The sequence below is a fragment of the Rhinoraja longicauda genome, chromosome 37 (genome assembly GCF_053455715.1).
Source record: "Rhinoraja longicauda isolate Sanriku21f chromosome 37, sRhiLon1.1, whole genome shotgun sequence".
In the NCBI taxonomy this organism is placed as follows: domain Eukaryota; kingdom Metazoa; phylum Chordata; class Chondrichthyes; order Rajiformes; family Arhynchobatidae; genus Rhinoraja; species Rhinoraja longicauda.
In genome coordinates, this window is record NC_135989.1 from 8,005,720 (window position 1) to 8,021,286 (window position 15,567).

Sequence of the window (15,567 nt, forward strand, 5' to 3'; positions counted from 1 at the left end):
GGGTGAGACTCGGTGGTGCTGGCACTGGCACGTTGTCCTCTGGGTTTGGGCTGATCCCGTGGCTGGTGCCCGGTGATGAATGGTGGTGGGGTGTGGGTGATGAGATGGGGTGGCTGCCTGCCCCACCAGTGGACCTCAGCTCCCCACGGGGGCAGAGGGGAGAGGCGGATGGAGAAGGGAGAGCTTTGTCCGTGTGGGAGAGTCCACACGTCCACCACTTACCCACATTCCACCACCACCCCACATTCCACCCCCCCACACCCCCCCCCACACCTTTGGCAATGCACAACGGCCAATTGACCAACCAGCCAACAAACCCACCATACCTTTGGGGAGAAAAGGAACAGTGACGTTTCAAATAGACAATAGGTGCAGGAGGAGGCCATTCGGCCCTTCGAGCCTGTACGCACCGCCATTCAACGTGATCATGGCTGAACATTCTCAATCAATACCCCGTGGTCAGGCAGGCAGTCTGAAGGAGGGTCTCGGCCCGAAACGCCCACCTATCCCCATTCCTCCAGAGATGCTGCCTGTCCCGCCGAGTTACTCCAGCACTTTGTGTCCATCCCGTGGTGCTACCCAGCATCTGCGGTTCCTCCCGACACGAGCACCTTCGGGCGGGGGCGGGAGCGCAACGGAGAATCCCAGTGCGGTCACGGGGAGAATGTGCAAACTCCGCGCGGACAGCAGCAGAGGTCCGGGTTGAAGGCGGACACAGCATGCTGGAGTAGCTCAGCGGGGGTCAGGCGGCACCTCGGGAGAGAAGGAATGGGCGACGTTTCAGGTCGAGACCCTTCTTCAGGTCTGGATTGACTTGGGTCACTGTGACCGTGGGGATGCCTCCAGCTCCACCCGCTGCACCACTGAGTCAAAACTTCCATCTACCTGTGTTGTGGTTTAATACTTAGTGAGAATCATGTATCCCCGGTCTCACCAGCGTTGACTCAGTATCTATTGTGATGTCAGGTAGATTATAAGAGGCAGGATCTCTAAGCACATAACAGTGAGCAGAGACCATTACAACACAGGGGACTGGCCCTTTAGCCCACAACAATGGCTCTCTCAATAAAAGGACCTACCTCCGTCAAACAGATGAGGAGGAATTTCTTTAGTCAGAGGGTGGTGAATCTGTGGAATTCTTTGCCACAGGACGGCTGTGGAGGCCCAAGTCAATGGAAGGTCGACACACAATGCTGGAATAACTCAGTAAGGCAGGCAGCATCTCAGGACGTTTCGGCTCGAGACCCTTCTTCAGAGACCCATTCCTTCTCTCCCGAGAGCTGCATGACCCGCTGAGTTACTCCAAGCGTTGTGTGTCTACCTTCGATTTTAACCAGCATCTGCAGGTTTTTTTTTCCAACCAAGTCAATGGATATTTATTTGGCGCACGTTGACAGATTCTTGATTAGTACGGGTGTCAGGGGTTGTGGGGGTGAAGGCAGGAGAATGGGGTTGAGAGGGAAAGATAGATAGACCATCCATGATTGAATGGCGGAGTAGACTTGATGGGCCGAATGGCCTAATTCTGCTCCTCGAACTTATGAACAATGACCAACCCAAGCAAGATGCCAAGATCAACAAATCTTCTCAGCCAGGGTCCCGACCTGAAACGTCACCCATCCTTGTTCTCTAGAGATGCTGTCTGACTCGATAGACAATTGGTGCAGGAGGAGGGCCATTCGGCCCTTCGAGCCAGCACCACCATTCAATGTGATCATGGCTGATCATTCTCAATCAGTATCCCGTTCCTGCCTTCTCCCCATACCCCCTGACTCTGCTATCCTTTAGAGCTCTATCTAAAATTTAGTTCTCTCTTGAAAGCATTCAGAGAATTGGCCTCCACTGCTCCTTCTGAGGCAGTGAATTCCACAGATTTACAACTCTGACTGAAAAAGTTTTTCCTCGTCTCTGTTCTAAATGGCCTACCCCTTATTCTTAAACTGTGGCCCCTTGTTCTGGACTCCCCCAACATTGGGAACATGTTTCCTGCCTCTAACGTGTCCAACCCCTTAATAATCTTAATCTCACTGCCTGCTGTACCTGCATGCTTGGCATGGACATTGTGGGCGGAAGGGCCTGTTCGTGTGCTGCATCATTCCACGTTCAATGTTCTCTTCACTGCCTCCCCGCTCCGGAATGCTATGATGTCCAAACCTCCCCCACCTCTGTGGAATTCTCTGCCACAGAGGGTAGTTGAGGCCAGTTCATTGGCTATATTTAAGAGGGGAGTTAGATGTGGCCCTTGTGGCTAAAGGGATCAGGGGGTATTGGAGAGAAGGCAGGTACAGGATACTGAGTTGGATGATCAGCCATGATCATATTGAATGGCGGTGCAGGCTCGAAGGGCCCGAATGGCCTACTCCTGCACCTATTTTCTATGTTTCGATGTTTCCCCTCCTTGAGTTAAATTCCCGGCGCTCCCTGTCTGTTGAAGCTCCTCCAGTTCTACAACCACCCAATCTTCCCGACATCCTGAATTTAATTGTGCCACCATTATGCTTTTAAACACCTAAAGACTAAGCCGTAAGAGTTTTCCCTGCTTCTCCAACTCTCTCCTCTCCTTAAACCCCTCCCTTTAAACCAAACTTTCACTTGCCCAAGTCTCTTTATGTGACTCCCCTCACAGTTGATTTCGTAATGCTCTTCTCAAGTTCCCACATTTTTCCCTGTTGAACCTGCTGCATAAATGTTTATTAATATTGTTTGATTTGACTAGCAGCAATAAAAAGTTATTGGGCTGCATTTGTTTGACATGTACAGCTGGCCTGTCAACAGCTATAAAATATCATGACCAGGTTAATCCAACAACTTGTTGAAGACGTACACAGTAAAGTGATCGCCTATATATATTCATTGCAATTTTGAAGTTAAATCCAGCTTTGCGTAAGACTAGAATTTCCTGCATAATGTAAAGAGATAATGGTGCCTTTAGGGGAACGACTGACGATATCAATTTTGCATGTTGTTAAAAGTGTTTTGTAGTGAATTGAGAATGATTTTTGAAAATAATGATCACAAGGGGACAGGCGGCAGAAACTGCAGTAAAGAGGCAGAAGGGTGGCACGGTGGCACGGTGGCGCAGCGGTAGATTTGCTGCATTACAGCGCCAGAGGACCCAGGTTCCATCATTACTACGGGTGCTGTCTTTATTGAGTTTGCCCCTTGGAAAACATTGAAATAGTTGCAGGAGGAGGCCATTTGGCCCTTCGAGCCAGCACCCTTCTCCCTGTAACCGCGTGGGTTTTCCCGGGTGCTCCGGTTTCCTCCCACGTTCAAAAGGCGTGCATGTTTGTAGGTTAATTGGCTTCTGCCCCTAACTGGGATAACATTAGATCTCGTGTAAAGGTGGTCATGGTCGGCGTGGGACTGAACAGTGAGATGAAGGGCCTGTTTCCACGCTGCCTCTTTAAACTAAAGGGTCTGCCTCCTAATCAACACGACCGTTTGCACATGGCTCCCTGTTACGGCATTCCGATCTTCCAATCTATCTCATCGCGGCCGTCGTACTTTTTTCCTCTGCACTTTTTTTGTAGCTGCAACATTGTATTCTGTCATCGTGTCCGTGTTTTCATTGGCTTGGTATCATTTGCCCAGATAGCAGGCAAGACACAGTTTCTCACTGTAAATGTGCACGTGACACCAATAAAACACACACTAGACCAGGTGCAATCGTAAAGAGATTTGCATAGAAGTCATGCTTTACATCTCAACAGATACTTGACCTCCTGGGGTATGGATTTCCCCCCCTATCTCTCTCACTCTCTAACTTTTTGTCCCTTTGAGATATTTCTTGAAACCAGCCTTTGACTTAGCATTTTGTCATCTTGTTTAATATCTAGCATGGTATCAGTTTCTGTTTGATATCAGTTCTGCAAAAAAAACGCCTTGGGATGTTTTTGCGATATTAAAAAGACCTTTACAATGTAACTTGTTTACTGAAATATAAAATGAAATTTAATACCCAGTTATAAAAACCTGGTGTCGGAGGGAAATGCAGATGCTGGCTTGAACCAAAGGTGGACACAAAATGCTGGAGCAACTCAGCGGGTCAGGCAGCATCTCTGGAGAGAAGGAATGGGTGGCGTTTTTGGTCGAGAGCCTTCTTCAGACTGAAAGTCATGGGAAAGGAAAACGAGAGATACAGACGGTGATATAGGGAGATAAAAAACAAATGAAAAACATGCAAAAAAGTAACGATGATCAAGGAAACAGGACATTGTTCGCTGTGGGCTAGGTGAAAACAAGTTGTAGACAATGAAATTCACCAGGACGACGTTGAAACTGGTACAACCACGAGAGAGAGGAGAGAGAGAGAGAGAGAGAGAGACGAGAGAGAGAGAGAGAGAGAGAGGAGAGGAGGGGGATGAAGGGGTTACTGAAAGTTGGAGAAATCAGAAATTCACGCTGCTGGGTTGTAAGCTGCACAAGTGAAATAGGCCCGTGCTGTTCTTACCAATTTGCGTTGGGCTGCACTCTGACACTGGAGGGTGACTTGGAGAAGAGGAGTAGAAGTTGCAATACTTTGTCTCACTGGAGGGTGACTTGGAGAAGAGGAGTAGAAGTTGCAATACTTTGTCTCAGGGGCACAGTCTGGATCTCACCAGGAATCGGGAATGAAATTGAACTTGCCCCGTCTGGCGTGACTCACTCCGGCGTTACACAAGCAAAGTGCTTTGTGCGTTGACAGTGCACGCAGTGTGCAGTGAGGCGGGACCGTGCTCCTGGTCACGTTTTCAATGAGGACATTGCTTCGTTGCGGCCTGCTGCAAGATATCTTGCAGTCGCAGAGGCTAATTGCAGTTGGGTGGGGAATGCCAGTACTTGCAAACCTCTGTCGATTTACATGCCAGAAGAAACCAAGTAGGAAAAAGAAATCCGAGGGCTTTTCCTCCTTGATCGTGTAACATTTGGAAACGTGACACTTGCTGTCTCTTGTAAATTCAAGAGCCGGAAGATGGACCCATTATCTAGTTCAATGGTGCGTTATCTGTCACATATGCAACTGTGCAGTCAAATTCTTGTTGCACCTTTACACATGGGGGGGTCACCATTTTGGGCGCCATTATTCAAAGGCCAAAGTCCGGTTGGCCCGCGTGCTCGACGTCCCTCTCCTCTCTGCTCTCTCCCCCCTCTCCTCTCCCCCCCTCTCCTCTCCCCCCTCTCCTCTCCCCCCTCTCCTCTCCCCCCTCTCCTCTCCCCCCTCTCCTCTCCCCCCCTCTCCTCTCCCCCCCTCTCCTCTCCCCCCCTCTCCTCCCCCCCCCTCTCCCCCCCCCTCCTCTCCCCCCCTCTCCTCTCCCCCCTCTCCTCTCCCCCCCTCTCCTCTCCCCCCCTCTCCTCTCCCCCCCTCTCCTCTCCCCCCCTCTCCTCTCCCCCCCTCTCCTCTCCCCCCTCTCCTCTCCCCCCTCTCCTCTCCCCCCTCTCCTCTCCCCCCTCTCCTCCCCCCCTCTCCTCTCCCCCCTCTCCTCTCCCCCCTCTCCTCTCCCCCCTCCCCTCTCCCCTCCCCCCTCTCCTCTCCCCCCTCTCCTCTCCCCCCTCTCCTCTCCCCCCTCTCCTCTCCCCCCCTCTCCTCTCCCCCCCTCTCCTCTCCCCCCCTCTCCTCTCCCCCCTCTCCTCTCCCCCCCTCTCCTCTCCCCCCCTCTCCTCTCCCCCCCTCTCCTCTCCCCCCCTCTCCTCTCCCCCCTCTCCTCTCCCCCCCTCTCCTCTCCCCCCCTCTCCTCTCCCCCCCTCTCCTCTCCCCCCTCTCCTCTCCCCCCTCTCCTCTCCCCCCTCTCCTCTCCCCCCTCTCCTCTCCCCCCCTCTCCTCTCCCCCCCTCTCCTCTCCCCCCCTCTCCTCTCCCCCCCTCTCCTCTCCCCCCTCTCCTCTCCCCCCTCTCCTCTCCCCCTCTCCTCTCCCCCTCTCCTCTCCCCCCTCTCCTCTCCCCCCTCTCCTCTCCCCCCTCTCCTCTCCCCCCTCTCCTCTCCCCCCCTCTCCTCTCCCCCCCTCTCCTCTCCCCCCCTCTCCTCTCCCCCCTCTCCTCTCCCCCTCTCCTCTCCCCCCTCTCCTCTCCCCCCTCTCCTCTCCCCCCATCTCCTCCTCTCCCCCTCTCCTCTCCCCCTCTCCTCTCCCCCTCTCCTCTCCCCCCTCTCCTCTCCCTCTCTCCTCTCGCCCTCTCTCCTCTCGCCCTCTCTCCTCTCCCCCTCTCCTCTCCCCCCTCTCCTCTCCCCCCCTCTCCTCTCCCCCCCTCTCCTCTCCCCCCCCTCTCCTCTCCCCCCCTCTCCTCTCCCCCCCTCTCCTCTCCCCCCTCTCCTCTCCCCCTCTCCTCTCCCCCCTCTCCTCTCCCCCCTCTCCTCTCCCCCCTCTCCTCTCCCCCCTCTCCTCTCCCCCCTCTCCTCTCCCCCCTCCCCTCTCCTCTCCCCCCTCTCCTCTCCCCCCTCTCCTCTCCCCCCTCTCCTCTCCCCCCCTCTCCTCTCCCCCCCTCTCCTCTCCCCCCCTCTCCTCTCCCCCCTCTCCTCTCCCCCCCTCTCCTCTCCCCCCCTCTCCTCTCCCCCCCTCTCCTCTCCCCCCCTCTCCTCTCCCCCCTCTCCTCTCCCCCCTCTCCTCTCCCCCCCTCTCCTCTCCCCCCCTCTCCTCTCCCCCCTCTCCTCTCCCCCCTCTCCTCTCCCCCCTCTCCTCTCCCCCCTCTCCTCTCCCCCCCTCTCCTCTCCCCCCCTCTCCTCTCCCCCCCTCTCCTCTCCCCCCCTCTCCTCTCCCCCCTCTCCTCTCCCCCCTCTCCTCTCCCCCTCTCCTCTCCCCCTCTCCTCTCCCCCCTCTCCTCTCCCCCCTCTCCTCTCCCCCCTCTCCTCTCCCCCCTCTCCTCTCCCCCCCTCTCCTCTCCCCCCCTCTCCTCTCCCCCCCTCTCCTCTCCCCCCTCTCCTCTCCCCCTCTCCTCTCCCCCCTCTCCTCTCCCCCCTCTCCTCTCCCCCATCTCCTCCTCTCCCCCTCTCCTCTCCCCCTCTCCTCTCCCCCTCTCCTCTCCCCCCTCTCCTCTCCCTCTCTCCTCTCGCCCTCTCTCCTCTCGCCCTCTCTCCTCTCCCCCTCTCCTCTCCCCCCTCTCCTCTCCCCCCCTCTCCTCTCCCCCCCTCTCCTCTCCCCCCTCTCCTCTCCCCCCTCTCCTCTCCCCCCTCTCCTCTCCCCCCTCTCCTCTCCCCCTCTCCTCTCCCCCTCTCCTCTCCCCCATCTCCTCCTCTCCCCCTCTCCTCTCCCCCTCTCCTCTCCCCCTCTCCTCTCCCCCTCTCCTCTCCCCCCTCTCCTCTCCCCCCTCTCCTCTCCCCCCTCTCCTCCTCTCCCCCCCTCTCCTCTCCTCCTCTCCCCCCCCTCTCCCCTTCCCTCTTCCCCTCTTCTCTCCCCTCCCCTAGGATAGTGTTAATGTGCAGGGATTGCTCGTCGGTGCTGGCTCTGTGGGCCGAAGGGCCTGTTTCCGCGCTGTATCTCTAAACTAAACTAATATGCAAAAACGTAACGATGATCAAGCAAACGGACCCTATCCAGCTGGGATCAAGTCCTTAAGAAGACATCTGTTGCCCAAGATAACTCCCAACGCATCTCGGCACATCCCCCAATCACCAGCATAGCTAATCCAGCCACCACCAGCACAGCTAATCCCCCACCACCAACACAGCTAATCCAGCCACCAACAGCACAGCTAACCAGCCTGGGGCAAGCCCTCGATCTTGTATGTTGGCTGAGCCTCCAACCTCTGTGCTCGTGCCAAGACGCAAGAACACGCATGATGCACGGGCTAGTCTGAACACGGGTTGGAGTCTGTTTGCTGACATTGCAACATGTTTAGGATCGCTGGTCGGTGCGGAATCTCTGGGCCGAAGGGCCTGTTTCTGCGCTGTATCTCTGAACTAACCTGGAGACCCAGGAGATCTTATCGAAACGTATAAGATTATTAAGGGGTTGGACACGTTAGAGGCAGGAAACATGTTCCCAATGTTCGGGGAGTCCAGAACCAGGGGCCACAGTTTAAGAATAAGGGGTAGGCCATTTAGAACGGAGATGAGGAAAAACCTTTTTCAGTCAGATAGTTGTGAATCTGTGGAATTCTCTGCCTCAGAGGGCAGTGGAGGCCAATTCACTGAATGCATTTAAGAGAGAGCTAGATAGAGCTCTTAAGGATAGTGGAGTCAGGGGGTATGGGGAGAAGGCAGGAACGGGGTACTGATTGAGAATGATCAGCCTTGATCACATTGAATGGCGGTGCGTACAGGCTCGAAGGGCCGAATGGCCTCCTCCTGCACCTATTGTCTATTGTCCTGGTGTGCACCAGTTTTCATTAATCAATTTGAACAGCAGCTCCCCGTGGCCTTTCCATTTGCTCCTGAAAACTCCACATGGATGCTTCTTTGGACACCTCTGTGGGTCTCCATGATGGAGCTGATGCCTTTGAAGGCTAAGGTTATCACCCATGACCTCTGATCCAACTTGTCTCACTCATAGAAACATAGAAAATGGGTGCAGGAGTAGGCCATTTGGCCTTCGAGCCAGCACTGCCATTCAATATGATCACGGCTGATCACCCAAAATCAGTACCCCGTTCCTGCTTTCTCTCCATATTCCTTGATTCCGCTGGCTCTAAGAGTTAAATCTAACTCTCTCTTGAAAACATCCAGTGGATTGGTCTCCACTGCCTTCTGTGGCAGAGAATTCCACAGATTCACAACTCTCTGGCTGAAAAAATTCAGTCCTAAATGGCCTACCCCTTATTCTTACACTGTGGTTCCTGGTTCTGGACTCCCCCAACATCGGGAACATTTTTCCTGCATCTACCCTGTCCAATCCCTTAAGAAATTTATATGTTTCTATAAGATCCCCTCTCATCCTTCTAAACTCCAGTGAATGTAAGCCCAGTCGATCCATTCTTTCATCATATGTCAGTCCCGCCATCCCGGGAATCAACCTGGCGAACCTACGCTGCACTCCCTCAATGGCAACAATGTCCTTCCTCAAATTAGTAGACCAAAACTGCAAGCAATAAATTAGTAGACCAAAACTGCACACAGTATTCACTGTAAACTCCCCTTCATCTGTTTGTTTGTATTGAATTTGATTCCTCGAGTAAGGCAGACGTCTATGCATTGAGGTGTCATTGTTAGTGTTGACAGATGTGTCAAATGGCCAGTTGAACACGTCCTTCATGACTACACAGGGAGACTGCTGCAGAAGTTTGCAATCATGCTGTGTGGACTGTATCTCCCAATCAGCCAATGCATGCATGCATTTTTGCTGCATCTGGACTAGAGTCGTACAGCATGGAAACCGGCTTTGTCCAACTTGCCCATGCCGACCGACATGTCCCATCCACACTAGTCCCACCCTCCTGGACTTTGGCCCATATCCCTCTAAACCTATCCTATCCATGTGCCTGTCTATGTACGTCTTAAACGTTGTGATAGTACCTGCCTCAACTAGTTCCTCCGTAAGGTTGCCAACTGTCCCGTATTATCCGGGACATCCCATAGTCTGACGGCAGGGTGGCGCAGCGGTAGAGTTGCTGCCTTACAGCGAATGCAGTGCCGGAGACTCGGGTTCGATCCTGACTACGGGCGCCGTCTGTACGGAGTTTGTACGTTCTCCCCGTGACCTGCGTGGGTTTTCTCCGAGATCTTCGGTTTCCTCCCACACTCCAAAGACGTGCAAGTTTGTAGGTTAATTGACTGGGTAAATGTAAAAATTGTCCCTAGTGTGTGTAGGATAGTGTTAATGTGCGGGGATCGCTGGGCGGCGCGGACTTGGTGGGTGAAATGGCCTGTTTCTGCGCTGTATCTCTAAAAATCTAAATCTAAATTGGTTTGTCCCGTACGGGACCGCCCTTGTCCCGTGTAAGGCCCGGGGGGCCCGCTGTATTCCTGGACAGTGTAGGCTTACGGAGTGTGTTCGGGGAGCGGGGCCGAGTGTGTTCACCGAACAGAGGTTGCATAGCAACCCGCCTCCCGGCCAGGGAGGCCGCCATTGTTGGAGCGAGATCACGTGGCCGCTGGCTGGGTGAGGTCACGTGGGGCGCGGGGCGGTATCGACGCCTTTTGTCCCTTATTTGGGAGTGAGAAAGTTGGCAACCCCGACTCCTCCGGCAGCTCGTTCCATACACCCACCACATTTTGTGTAAAATAAGAGGTTCCCCTCTGGTTCCCATTAAACCTTTCACCGCTCATAACAATGGCATTCACGATTGAAGAGGGTGGAGTGGACTCAATGGGCTGAATGGCCTCATTCTATGATTGATTAACTGATGAGAGGCTGAGCAGGTTCGAGGGGTTGAGTGACCTAGTTCCTTGTGTTCCTTTTACCCTGCGTCTCTCTGCTTATCCCCTCTGCTCTTAGGGACAATGTGATCTGTTCATTGTTACCTTCCCTAAACAAATTGCCACTTGCAAGGCATTTACAAGATTGTCACGTGTAATGGGATACTGTGGAAATCTTTTGTTTGCATGCTATCCAGTCAAATAAAAACAAATCATGCTGGAGTCCTATCAAGCCACGCACTAGGCCAACAGATAGTGTAACAGACCTATGTTTCTAAGCAAAGAGAAAAATACCACAGAATATACTCGGCATTGAAGCATTACAGTTACGTAGAAAAAGTCCAGTGTCCACAATGAGGTAGGTTGGAAGATCGGGACTACACCCTAGTGGAGGTCCTCCTTTGATCAGAGGACAGTTCAGCAGTCTGATAACAGGAGGGATGAAGCTGTTTCTGACTCTGGTGGTATGTGATTTTGGGTTTTTGTACCTTCTTCCCGATGGTCGGTTCGGGGTGAGGAAGATCATGTATCAGTGTACGTGATTGTGCATGGGAGTGTTACATTATTTATTCTTCATGTTGTGGGCATAAGTGATGTCTCAATCATGTATGACAATAGACAGTAGGTGCAGGAGGAGGCCATTCGGCCCTTCGAGCCAGCGCCGCCATTCAATGTGATCATGGCTGATCATCCACAATCAGTACCCCGTTCCTGCCTTCTCCCCATACACCCTGACTCCGCTATCCTTAACAGCTCTATCTAGCTCTCTCTTGAATGCATCCAGAGAATCGGCCTCCACTGCCTTCTGAGGCAGAGAATTCCACAGATTTACAACTATTTCTGAGTGAAAAAAGTTTTTCCTCATCTCCGTTCTAAATGGCCTACCCCTTGTTCTTATGTATGGAGGGAGGACGTACAGATGCTGGTTTATACCAAAGATAGACACAAAATGCAGGGGTCAGGCAGTAACTCTGAAGAAAAGGATTAGGTTATGTTTTGTGTCGGAACCCTGAGGAAGGTCTGAAGAAGGGTTTCAACCCAAATCGTCACTTATTCCTTTTCTCAAGGGACGCTGCCTGACCTGCTGAGTCACGCCAGCATTTTTGTGCCCATCATGTATGGTGTATCTCATTCTTTAAAATGAGTCTCACATTTCCATCGCACGCCCTATTCACCAATTGTTGGCAGGGATGTTGTGTGTCTCGATTGTGGGATCCTATCGAAACGTATAAGATTATTAAGGGGTTGGACACGTTAGAGGCAGGAAACATGTTCCCAATGTTGGGGGAGTCCAGAACCAGGGGCCGCAGTTTAAGAATAAGGGGTAGGCCATTTAGAACGGAGATGAGGAAAAACCTTTTCAGTCAGAGAGTTGTGAATCTGTGGAATTCTCTGCCTCAGAAGGCAGTGGAGGCCAATTCTCTGGATGCATTCAAGAGAGAGATAGATAGAGCTCTTAAGGATTGCAGAGTCAGGGGGTATGGGGAGAAGGCAGGAGCGGGGTACTGATTGAGAATGATCAGCCACGATCACATTGAATGGCGGTGCTGGCTCGAAGGGCTGAATGGCCTACTCCTGCACCTATTGTCTATTGATTGCATTTAACATCGCAGTAAAGTGAAAAGATGAAAGGTGATATCTGGTCTGCTGGAATTACTCAGCAGGTCGGGCAGCATCTGGAGTGGGGATTGAGTTGCATCTTGAGTCAATTTAAAAAAAAAAGATTTTATTAGAGCAAAAAGACAGTCTGCTGGAGAAACTCAGTGGGCCAGGCAGCATCTGTGGAGGGAAAAAACCAGATGACGATTTGGGTCGTAGAAACATAGAAAATAGGTGCAGGAGGAAGCCATTTGGCCCTTCGAGCCAGCACCGCCATTCATTGTGATCATGGTTGATCATCCACAATCAGTAACCCGTGCCTGCCTTCTCCCCATATCCCTTGATTTCACTAGCCCCCAGAGCTCTATCGAACTCTCTTTTAAATTCATCCAGTGAATTGGCCTCCACTGCCCTCTGTGGCAGAGAATTCCACAAATTCACAACTCTCTGGGTGAAAAGGTTCCATCTCGCCTCAGTTTTAAATGGCGCCCCCTTTATTCTCAGACTGTGGCCCCTGGTTCGGGAAACTTCTTCAGGCATCTTCCCAAGGTTCCACCATCTGCAGTCCCTTGTGTCTTGATATTTTATTAGAATTTGGAATGGTTAGAAACTATGTAGGTGGGTACTGCAGATGCTGGAGTAACTCAGCGGGTCAGGCAGCATCTCTGGAGAAAAGGAATGGGTGACGTTTCGGGTCGAGACCCTTCTTCAGACTTAATTGTTAGAAGCTATTCTATTTACTTACAAAGAAGTAGGTTGGTAAGAGGCAGAGAATGGAAGGGATTGTGTGTGAGAGAGTGGAAGGTAGGAGAGATTAAATAACTGAAGAGATGATAATGTGTTAATAGTTTTAAGTCCATAAACAAAAGATTTTTCCGAGGTGTGAGAAATGGGAATGATGATCCTTACTTGAAAATTGCTGAGCACATTTTTTGTAGATTTAGATTTAGAGATGCAGCGCAGAAACAGGCCCTTCGGCCCACCGGGTCCGCGCCGCCCAGCGATCCCCGCACATTAACACGATCCTACACCCACGAGGGACAATTTTTACATTTATCAAGCCAATTAACCTACATACCTGTCCGTCTTTGGAGTGTGGGAGGAAACCGAAGATCTTGGAGAAAACCCACGCAGGTCACGGGGAGAACGTACAAACTCCGTACAGACGGCGCCCGTAGTTGGGATCGAACCTGAGTCTCCGGCGCTGCATTCGCTGTAAGGCGGCAACTCTACCGCTGCGCCACCGCGCCGCTCGCCTATTTAAAGCAAATAGACTGCAGAGTTCACTCTGAGCTTCATTGGAAGTGTCAGAGTCCAAAAGCATGGGAACAGGCCATTCGGCCCACCATGTCCATGCTGACCAGTGGGCACCCATACATATCAGAAGAAAGGCCCTGACCTGAAACATCATCAGTCCACTCCCTCCACAGAGGTGGTGCAGCGGTAGAGTTGCTGCCTTACAGCACCGGAGACCCGGGTTCAATCCTGATGGCGGCTGTTGTCTGTACAGAGTTTGTACGTTCTCCCTGTGACCTGCGTTGGTTGTCTCCGGTTTCCTCCCACACTCCAAAGACATGCTCGTTTTTTGGTTAATTGGCTTTATATAATTGTAAATTGTCCCCAATGTGTGGGATCGTGCTCGTGTGCGGGGATCGCTGGTTGGCGCGATGGGCCGAAGGGCCTGTTTCCGTGCTGTATCTCTAAACTAAACTAAGATGCTGTCCGATGCATTGAGTTCCTCCAGCACTTTGTGTTTTGAATGATTTCAGCACCTGCAGTTCCTTGTCTCTGTCGATCCCATCACTTGGCACTCCAAAGTAAACAGTCCACGTTTGCCCAACCTCTCCTGATAGACAATAGGTGCAGGAAGAGGCCATTTGGCCCTTCGAGCCAGCACCGCCATTCAATGTGATCATGGCTGATCATTCTCAATCAGTACCCCGTTCCTGCCTTCTCCCCATACCCCCTGACTCCGCTATCCTTAAGAGCTCTATCCAGCTCTCTCTTGAATGCATTCGGAGAACTGGCCTCCACTGCCTTCTGAGGCAGAGAGTTCCACAGATTTACAACTCTCTGACTGAAAAAGTTTTTCCTCATCTCAGTTCTAAATGGCCTACTCCTTATTCTTAAACTGTGGCCTCTGGTTCTGGACTCCCCCAACATTGGGAACATGTTTCCTGCCTCTAACGTGTCCAACCCCTTAATAATCTTATACGTTTATTCCCGCTAATCCAGGCAGCATTCTGATTAACCTGGACCCTCTGCAAAGCGTCCATGTGGACTAATTGACAATAGGATTCAGAGACAGTGTCTTCCCAGCTGTTAGGGGATGTGTGGGGGAGAGCAGGGGATATAAACGAGGGCTGGTGGTATTACTTGGAATTGGAGAATTGAATGTTCATTTCATTGGGTTTAGTTTTTCAATGTTTAGTTTAGAGGTACAGCACGGAAACAGGCCCTTCGGCCCACCGGGTCCGCGCCGACCAGCGATCCCCGCACACTGACACTATCCTACACACACCGGGTACAAGTTTACATTCATACCAAGCCAATTAACCGACAAACCTGTACGTCTTTGGAGTGTGGGAGGGAACCGAAGATCTCGGAGAAAACCCACGCAGGTCACGGGGAGAACGTACAAACTCCGTACAGACAGTGCCCGTGGTCGGGATCAATCCTGGGGACTCCGGCGCTGCAAGCACTGTAAGGCAGCAACTCTACCGCTGTGCCGCCCGTCGGTTGTACACTGCCTGCCGGAGACTCTGGTTCGATCCTGACTACGGACGCCGTCTGTACGGAGTTTGTACGTTCTCCCCGTGACCTGCGTGGGTTTTCTCCGAGAACTTCGGTTTCCTCCCACACTCCAAAGACGTACCGACCGGTATGTAGGTTAATTGACTGGGTAAAAAAAAATTGTCCCTAGTGTGTGTAGGATAGTGTTAGTGTGCGGGGATCGCTGGGCGGCGCGGACTCGGTGGGCCGAAGGGCCTGTTTCCGCGCTGTATCTCTAAATCTAAAATAAAACTGCTGGTCTTCCAGTGTGCATGCGAGTCTGGCACAAGGGATTTCGTTCGGCTCCCTTTCTCTGACTTTTCCAGCAGTCTGAAGAAGGGTCTCGACCCAAAGCATCGTCTGTTCGTTTCCTCGACAGATGCTGCCTGACCCGCTGAGTTCCACCAGCATTTTTGCGGTTTGGTTGGTATCTCCGTTGAAGATCTCTCGCCTGGTGCTGAAGCAATGACATATGCAAAAGTCCACTTTCACTGGTGACGAGCGAGACCCATTCTAACTTATGTAACCTCATGCCTGAGGTGTGGGAGTAGGAAGGGGTGGTGGCCATTCATAGGTGTTCTTTCTCATCTTTAAGGTAGACACAACATGCTGGAGTAACTCAGCGGGCCAGGCAGCATCTCGGGAGAGAAGGGATGGGTGACGTTTCCGGTCGAGACCCTTCCTCAGACTGATGTCAGGGGAGGGGGCGGGACAAAGATAGGATGTAGTCGGAGACAGGATGACAGTGGGAGAACTGGGAAAGGGGGAGGGGAAAGAGAGGGACAGGGGAACTATCTGAAGTTAGAGAAGTCTATCTGAAGTTAGAGAAGCTCCCACTGTCTTCCTGTCTCCAACTACATCCTATCTTTGTCCCGCCCCCGACGTCAGTCTGAAGGAGAGTCTCGACCCAAAACGTCACCCATTCCATCTCTC

The 15,567-nt window shown here is 52.4% G+C and overlaps 1 protein-coding gene across 1 annotated transcript in view; it reads left to right on the forward strand.

The window, feature by feature from the left end:
* The window catches only part of LOC144610576 (uncharacterized), a 59,414-nt gene that overhangs the window by 7,080 nt on the left and 36,767 nt on the right, over positions 1–15,567 (forward strand). The window lies entirely within an intron of this gene.